Source organism: Lactuca serriola, chromosome 8, assembly GCF_051521515.1.
Source record: "Lactuca serriola cultivar US96UC23 chromosome 8, Lser_US96UC23_V15, whole genome shotgun sequence".
In the NCBI taxonomy this organism is placed as follows: domain Eukaryota; kingdom Viridiplantae; phylum Streptophyta; class Magnoliopsida; order Asterales; family Asteraceae; genus Lactuca; species Lactuca serriola.
This window is the reverse complement of record NC_136415.1, coordinates 89,299,641-89,309,582: the sequence shown is the minus strand read 5'-3', so window position 1 is coordinate 89,309,582 and position 9,942 is coordinate 89,299,641.

The following is a 9,942-nucleotide window of genomic DNA, read 5'->3' as shown; positions in this document are numbered from 1 at the left end:
AAAACCAATTAAATTTTCATATATAAATAAATGAAAAAAATGCTGCATTGATATGTTGTCTTTCCAGGCTTGTATCTAATTCAATATTTAACCAAAATATGATTTGTAAAAGTCTAAACTGAAGTATAAAGACTAAGCTACATGTTGAAAAAAAATCAAGTGATTCCGACTTCATATGAGTGAGTTATGCAATTTTAAAAACCGGGACACAATAATAAAATGTGCTGAAACAGAAAAAATGCTGCATTGATATGTTGTCTTTCCAGGCTTGTATCTAATTCAATATTTAACCAAAATATGATTTGTAAAAGTCTAAACTGAAGTATAAAGACTAAACTACATGTTGAAAAAAAATCAAGTGATTCCGACTTCATATGAGTGAGTTATGCAATTTTAAAAACCGGGACACAATAATAAAATGTGCTGAAACAAAAAAAATGCTGCATTGATATGTTGTCTTTCCAGGCTTGTATCTAATTCAATATTTAACCAAAATATGATTTGTAAAAGTCTAAACTGAAGTATAAAGACTAAGCTACATGTTGAAAAAAAAATCAAGTGATTCCGACTTCATATGAGTGAGTTATGCAATTTTAAAAACCGGAACACAATAATAAAATGTGCTGAAACAAAATAAGAAAAGTAATACCTTTGATGCCAAATTCCACAAAAGCTTCCCATAACTCGTAGGCGGTTTTCAACAACTCGAATGTCGAGTTCCATCGGGTTGGAGAGTCGCCACACAAAAATTTCTTTGTTTCCAACCCCACGTCTTTGATGGCTTTTTTAAACTTCTTAATGTTTTGTGTTGAACCTCTAATATACTTCACCGCCTTTTGTACACATTCCACATGATAGTTATGGTATTTTAACCCAACCTTCACAATAAGGTTTAGGATGTGAGCCATACACCGTATGTGGAAATGTTTTCCACCGTCGTAAATCGTGGGAAACATTTTAACCAAAAATTCGATTGCTATGTCGTTACTCGTGGCATTATCGACGGTCATTGACATAACATTTTTCATACCCCACCCATGTATGCACGCTAGTAACTCTCGTCCAATTTCTTCACCTTTATGTGTATCTATCTGCCTAAAATTGATGACTCTCTTGTGCATGACCCACTCGTCATCAATAAAATGGGTCGTGACAACCATGTAATTGACCTTTTTACAAGAGGATGTCCAAGTGTCGGTTGTCAAGTGTACAACGGTGTTTACATTACTGAAATACTTGAGCAATTTATTCCTCTCATCTAAGTAAAACTTGCCTACGTCTCGGGAAATTTTATGTCTAGAAGGTAAGATCACCCTACCATTAAGCGCGTTAGTATATTCAATAAATGCTTCATTTTCAACATACTTGAATGGTAGTTCACCAACGGTAAAAAGGCCTAGTAATGCTCGTTTGATCCTAGTGTCATCATGTTTCCATGTTTGTACACTAGTCTCACCATTTGGCTCCTTCTTAAAATTCAATTTGGCTTGCTTTTTATCATTTTTTTCTTTGTTGTCCGGGTTTAACTTGCAATTCCTCTAATGTTTGTTCATATTAGAAGTCCGGTTTCGGTCCGTATCGGCTTTAAGTATTGTATGACAATGAATACATTCCACACTCATCATCCTCTACAATCCACACTGGCTCGAACGCTACCCAACAAGGAGCCGTTCCTTTACCATTATTCCTTGCTCTATCTCGTTTGCTAGTAATTGGTTTTGGCACGCCTCCATTCCTTTTTCGTTTCTTAGGACTTGGCTTTGGCATGTCTTCTTTTCCGGATTCGTCACTAATATTATTAATTACCGGTGGTGTCTCACCAATAAAATCATCTTCATAATCCTACATTTGGAAAATGAGTTCAAAAAATATTATATATCATAAAGCAAAATGAGTTCAAAAGATGTTTAATTCAATTTGGATCAGTGACATTATTTTACACCATACTAAGTTCTAAGATTTTATTTGTATATTATTAGAGTTTTCTCAAACATGAATTGAATATTGAGATTGAGCCTTTAGGAGGAAAACAATTAACATAATCAGGAAAGAAACTGGAAAGAAACCTAAAGAATAAGTCTCAACATCCAAGGTAGCATTACATAATTCATTTATTTTATTAAGGCTTAAAAGCACATTTTATGCAACAACATTTTACCTTTTTCACAAATTATTAGACAAAATCTGCAACATTGTAGCCACAAGTCATTCCCATAAATGCTAATCATTGCAACAATGTTTCACTTATTTTACCAATTTATGCAACAATGTTTCATTTTTTTTTATCAATTTATGCAACAATGTTTCAGTACTTTTCCAATTTATGCAACAATTTTTCATTTTATTGTCAATTTATGCAACAATCACACAAAAAGTGAAATGTTGCTGCATAAAATACACATTTAACCTTTTTATTACGACATTATGAATTTAGAAAACTTTTTTCAGGTCCCGAAAAGCTTTCTATTGTCAATTATTGGTGAAGATCGTATTACAAAATTTGTTATTCAAGAAATAGTTACTTCCACTGTGGCTGAAGGGTAATTAAGTAATTTAGTAATGGAGTTGTTTTCAGTAATTTAGTAATGCAGCAAGCCAGCAATAATCGACAAGTGCAATCAGCAAAAAACAGCAACAATGACTTGTTGATTAGTAATTTAGTAATGCAGCAACAATCAATTGGAGATTGCACTTGTTGATTAAAAGATCTTAGCAAAAAACAGTTGGTAGTTCTGTACTTCTGTTTCTAAAGAATAAGTCTCAACTCTCAAATGGGTTGAAGGGTAATTAAGTAATTTAGTAATGGAGTTGTTTTCAGTAATTTAGTAATGCAGCAAGCCATCAATAATCGACAAGTGCAATCAGCAAAAAACAGCAACAATGACTTATTGATTAGTAATTTAGTAATGCAACAACAATCAATTGGAGATTGCACTTGTTGATTAAAAGATCTTAGCAAAAAACAGTTGGTAGTTCTGTACTTCTGTTACATCAAAAAAGCAAGAACGAACCAGTATACAATAAGCAACAATAGCAACAATGACTTACTTGAGTTTCATCTTCTGTATTAATCCAATTACTTGAGTTTGGCTTCTCCATTGTTACACAAAATCGATTTTTGTTTGTCAGGATCGGTTTTTTTTCACAATGTCGACTATTGATCGTGATTTCCTAAGCCCCAAGCAAAACCGATCGTCCCTATTTTCCTCTGTGTGGTGATCGACTTTTTTTTTTTTTTTTTTTTTTTTAACTCTTGGACTTGCCGTTTTGTGTTTAGGTTAATTAAGGAATAGATTAGGATATATGATATATCGATATTGCATCAATTAGATAATATTTTGAAAATAGATTTGCATGGATTCCGACTCTTACACTTCCAAGCCGGTTCCGGTTTTTTAACCGGTTTTTGTTAGAACCGAACCGGTGGTAGAACCGGAACCGGTTTTGCCATAAGTCAAGAACCGATAACCGAACCGCTCTACTAATTTGTGTCCGGTTTCGGTCCGGTTCCGGTTCAAAAGCTCATCCTTAAGAGAAACCTTATGACATCATCTTAATAATCTGGACCATTAATTGTATTTCAATCTTATTTTTTCCACCCTTAGATCAAATTGCTGACATCATCTTTCCCATATGGAATGTATTTAATTCCAATAAATGTTTTCCAATCATCAATCAATAAATTACATTCATTGAAATGGAATGTATTTAATTCCAATAAAAGTTTTCCATATTTTACATCTTGAAATTTCAGTTATGAAGATTTTAATATGGTCAATTTTAAAAAACGTATTACTAACAAATCATTTCTATCAAGGCCTTAATATCAACCATTAATATAAATCCGTTTATATTAGTAAACCATTAATATAATTTTTTTTATTAGGAAATCATTAATACCGAAAAATCATATTCAAATTATCACATACATATACGATTCATCATTGAATCCGCGACTCACATTTATTTTCAATCGTTTCTTTTCTTCAAACATTCTCCTACAACATCGTTAATATTGCTTATAACTTCCATCATCATTCTCTGCTATAAACATTCGCTCTTGTGTGCTAGAAGGTCAGTACCTTTTTTTGCTTTTTATATTTTTTTGATTATTTTTTGTTCCTATATCAAATGTATGTATTCATATATTTTGATTTTTTTTGTCACAAATTACATGAAATCAGTTAACTACTTTTCTGAAACTTTTCAAATAAACATGAAAAGATATTAGGTACCTTTAACAAAACAAAAATTAACTAACTTGGGAACTGACATTAATTACGAAAATGTTACTTTTATATATTAGAGATGATTATGATTTTTTTTTTTAATTTTTATGTCATAAGAATGCGGTTAATTTTTTCATGATTTTAAAATATCATTGAAATTATTATGTTTTTGTATATCATATCAACCTACATTTTTATCTTTGTATAGTAACAATAAAATTTATTCATTTACACAACAAATATAAATATTTCAAATTTTGTAATATTATTATACCTTACAAAATACAACTCCCTCCAAAATAAATTTTCGCCAGTAATTTCATCCATAATTTCAACAAATTTAAATTTGTATTTTCTTTATATAAATTTTTTTTAATGATCCTGATTTTTTTTCTCCAAAAGTATATCAAACATTTACATCTTAGATAATGTTGCCCTATTATAATTATTATTTTCCAAAAGTATATCCGTTTAATGAGGAATTTGATATAATAAAGGAAGTGAATGTTAATTAAAATGAGATATATATTCCATAATTATTACATGAGTTTTTTAAAAAAATTAATATCAAGGTGTAAACATTAAGCCTTTTTAAAGTGAAATTTCAGAATACATACAAACGATGATGTTGTACAATGAAATATAAAATTGAATAGACTGAAAAAAAAACACTATTAAAACAGTCAATCTTGAAAATAACATAGTTATGAAAAATTATAAAGTAAAATAAAAATTATAAGATATTAGGAGATTTGTAAAAAGTACATTTAGTAAAAGCGTTACAGTTATTAGAAAAAATAAGACCGTTAAGATTAGTGAAAATACAATATATAGACTAAATTATCACAATAGTAATGAAGTGTCATTATTTGATATTTCATATAATTGATATATCAAATTACATTGATGATATACTAAAATTATCAAAGTTGCACCAAAACTAATGCAAAGTTCTTGCGAACACTAAATAAATAAGAATAAACATAAAAGCTAGCATTTATATTTATAATAAATTTAAAATAAACCAATCATGATTTAGAAAAGAATCTCCATTGATGATATACTAAAATTAAATCTATATAACATTTAACATTTTATAAATTATATTACATAACTTTATTTGAATAAATGAAATAGTTGTCAATATTTAATGCAATAGAAAAAACGGTATATTGGTTGTCAATATATGTTTAAATTAGGTAACATTATTATGCAATGAACATCTAATTAAAATGCTTATAAATATATAAATATCATAACTATATGAGACGAGGAAAGTCGTTCAACTAATAAAACAAAAAATGATGTCTACAAAGAGATCTTTCAATGATTATATATATTTATCGTTTTCAATGTATTTTCTACACATTTCAATAATACCAATAACCATATATTTTTTTTATAATCAATATACAATATCTATAAACGATTATATGTTTTTTTATGCGTTTCCCGCGTTTAACGCGGGCTATAATCTAGTTTAACTAATAAACCAAAAAAAATTATTAAAATTTAAAAAAATTAAGACATTGTCTTAAAAAACAAGGAGGTGCAATATGAACCGTTGGATCAAAGTTGGATGGTGTAGATTATCTTGTTGGTGATCCATGTGAATAGCTTACAACCATCAAAATTAAGCATGTAAAGTTTACAACTGATAATACAGAATGTACAAATATTAAAGCTTATAGAAACACTCTTGCTCTTGAAAGCTTTCACACACGTCGGCATAACACTCCCGTGCGCCCTAATTTATTATATACCCTAAATTCCTTTCCATTACCGTCATTATCTACCTCAAAACAATAAATACGCCCATTCCTCAACATCACCACGACACACCAAATCTATAACAGTTCGATTACATTTTTTTGTCAATATTCCCATTACTAACTGTTATTCATATTGTGCAACATATGTTATAGATTAATGGAACCATCTTTAAGATACACATACATGTTTCGTTATTATTTGGTTATTCATTTTCTGATTTTTGGTTTTAGATCTATGTGGTATATATGTGGAGCTATTAAAAGATAAACAAATTTATCACATTTTGGATAGATGGAATAAGAAGTATTTATGTTGTGGTTAGTAAATTTTGATCTTGGGGTTGTGATTAATTATTGGATTTTTTAATGTAATTTCATGTGTTGTTTTAGTTTCCATTATACTTTTACACCAATCTGTATGATATTTTTTTTGTTTCTGCTTAGTTCTCTTAATTTGAATTTAAACACCTAGCATCCTTTTGTATGATTATGTAATTGTTTTTACTAAGCTCCATAGTTTGTAGCATTTTTAATTTTTGAAGCTATAGTTTTTCATTATTAATTGAGAGTTATGACATAAAATATTAACAAAAAGATAATAATATTTTTTAATTATTGTTTTTGAGATACTAATGTGTTTATTATAAAACGAATAGTCATGTTATCAGATTTTTATTTTAGATGAGTCAAATCTAACTTCCTAGGGTAAATGTGTATAAGATTACTTTATTGAAAATATGTCAGATTAAATAGTCTTTCCAAAAAAATCTTTTTGATGGGTTTTGTTAAAAATTATAACACGGCCTTTAACTTTCTTTAATATAAAAAACATCAGTAATTGACATTCTTTGGCATCAGTGAGACGTCAAATTTTCTATCAATTCTTTGGTAGTCAAAATTTCTATTTGATTATTTGAGACGTCAAAATTTCTATTGATTATTTGGCATCAGTGAGACGTCAACTTTTCTATTGAATTCTTTGGCATCAGTAAAACCTTAAATTTTCTATTCAATAATCTTTTAAATATATTATCTATTCAATCATCTCATGAAATATTAAATAACTAAGATAACAATTTGAATTAATTTCAGAGGGTCTAGATATTAATTTTAGTTTATTTATTTAAGTTTTAGACCTCATATTTTCATTAACGTCAAATTTGAAATTATGTCTTACTTTTCTATACTAAAGTTGGATGGTAAATCATTTCTTATAATAAACATGGTGATGGGAGGCCACCAAACCCGCCTCACAAGAGTATATATATATATATATATATATATATATATATATATATATATATATATATATATATATATATATATATATATATATATATATATATATATATATATATATATATATATATATTTGGTTCTAAATTAATTAAAAGAAAAAGAAAAGTGCAATTAATTTCTTAAACTTTTTAAACTTTATTTCATCTCTAAAAATCTAAATAGATGATGGGCTTTTAACATGATATTTTTTAATATAAGTTAATCGCTTATTTGTAAGTATTTTATAGATGATAGTTTTTGAACTTTTATGCTAACGCATAAATCCAAAAAACTAGAAATATTATTTGTAGTTGACTTAGAAATATATTAAAAAATATGTTTTCTAAAAAATATATTATAATCTTTATGATGTAGTTTTGTAAATATCATAATTATACGATCAATGTAGAAATATATTAAAAATAGACATTTTCACGTATATCAAAAGTGGTTTTTGTAAACATACGTAATTTGGGTGTTTCTAATGACTATAGTTATAAAAGAAACAATGTAAATGTTTACTTTAAGTTTTTCTTTAAATTTACCTAAGTCATAGATGTTTTTATAAGCTTTTTTCAATATATTTATGAACATATAGAGAATTTTAAAAACTTCTTGGGATCTCTACGGGAATAAGGGATAGACAATAGTAAATTAAAGCGAAGTACAACAATTTTTTTTAAGATCCGGAGAAAAGATAAGAATAGACAAATAATAAAATAAAGAGTAAATTACACGATGGTTCTTGTAGTATGTGTTAGTTTGCACGTTTGGTCTCTAAATTATTTTTTTAACTTGAAAAGTCATTACAATTCGATTTCGTTGCGCCTTTGGTCTCTAACTTAATCCTCCACCGGATAACCATGATGTAAATACATTAGTCTCAAATAACGGACAACTTATATATAATATCTAACAATATTATTGTTATCTTAAAACTAATAAAAGAAATAGTATACAAACTAACATAAGCCAATAACACTTTCATATGATGCATTTCGTTGATGACTTTCATATTAAAACTAAGGAAAAAAGATCATCACTGAAAGCAAATTATTCACCAAATGAAAACATTTGACGCCCGTGGAAAGGAAAACTAATCGCCTCTCGAAAATTAACCAGTGATAGAGAAAACATATATTCAAATTATCGCCAATAGAAAATGAATCGCTGCTCGGAACTGTTCACTATAAAAAGAGTATTCGTCGACGCTGCATCGCGCGGGTACACTACTAGTATATATATATATATATATATATATATATATATATATATATATATATATATATATATATATATATATATATAAGTCAACAGAGCAATCAGTGGATTTCTTTCCACAAGTAAAACGCTGTATATTTCTTTCTACCGGGTGATTGATTCAGGAAAGGAGGTTGATGTTTCGATCAAGGTTCCTCATGGAAACAAAATACCCAAACTAAGTTAACAGAGCAGAGCAGTCAGTGGACTTCTTTCCACAAGTAAAACGCTATATATTTCTTTCGACCAGGTGATTGATGATTGATTCAAGAAAGGAGGTTGATGTTTCGATCAAGGTTCCTCGTGGAAACAAAATACCCAAACACATCACATGTATTTTAGAATTTTTTTCATGCCCTAAATCAATGAAATCTCGAACATAAGTTGCAATCTTGTTAAAAATATTTCCCGTCTTGTCGTAGATATATGTACAAAAATAGGTACCCCATGCGAACATCTTGTATTCGTTTAAAAGAATTTAAAATATTATTTAATGATAAACAATAAATAAATATATTAACAAATTGATGAATCTCGGCCCAACAACCCTTTCAATAAAAATATATTAAATCACACCTTTAACAATATATAAAAAGCTTTGAGTAAAAATATGTTCTTCCACAGGCAAAAGTCGTATGGATGTATTAGACTTTGTCTAAAGTGGGAAGAATCGAACCATTAAAATAGAGTAGAAGCAAATTTATTTATTTATTTTTTATTTTTTTAATTTTATTATCAAGGATATCAATGTATGGGCCAAAACAGAATCCATTGATGGTATGTCCAAATGATAGCTCCTAACCTTACACAGTTACACACTAAACCGTAACCATTTTTGTTCGAATAATCGGCTAGCTTCAAACCCATTAAAAAATATACAAGCCCAAAAAGATTGAAGCCCATGTAGCTACCAAATAAACTCTTGCTATTTATTTGGAAAAACCCAAGTGGATACTTTTAGTTTTAGAATTCATCCGTTGGTGTGCCATTGGCTATGGTATTGATTTTTCCACTTAAAGTTTTTACTCATCCACAGAAAAAATTGTGAATAGACATAAATACCACTAATTTAATTACAAGTAATTATTGAAGAACTAGATACCAAGAACTTAATCCATCCCTGCTGAACTTCCAACTTTCGTACACTTAATTTACTTTTCTTCTTGCGTCCCTCTCATTGCAGATGTACCCCGTAGCTTGTTTCTCAGGTTGCTAAAGGAAGAAGTTCACATATCTATTGCCTCTAATTCCTTGTATTTTCTCAATCCTATTATTAGTTTTCTCTGTATTTTATAGGGTTTTATTCCTAGTGTTTTGCCTTGTATTCTTTGAGTATTCATGTTCAAGATGATTATCCAGTGGAGATTAAAATTGGTGTAACAACAATAACTTATACAATAAAA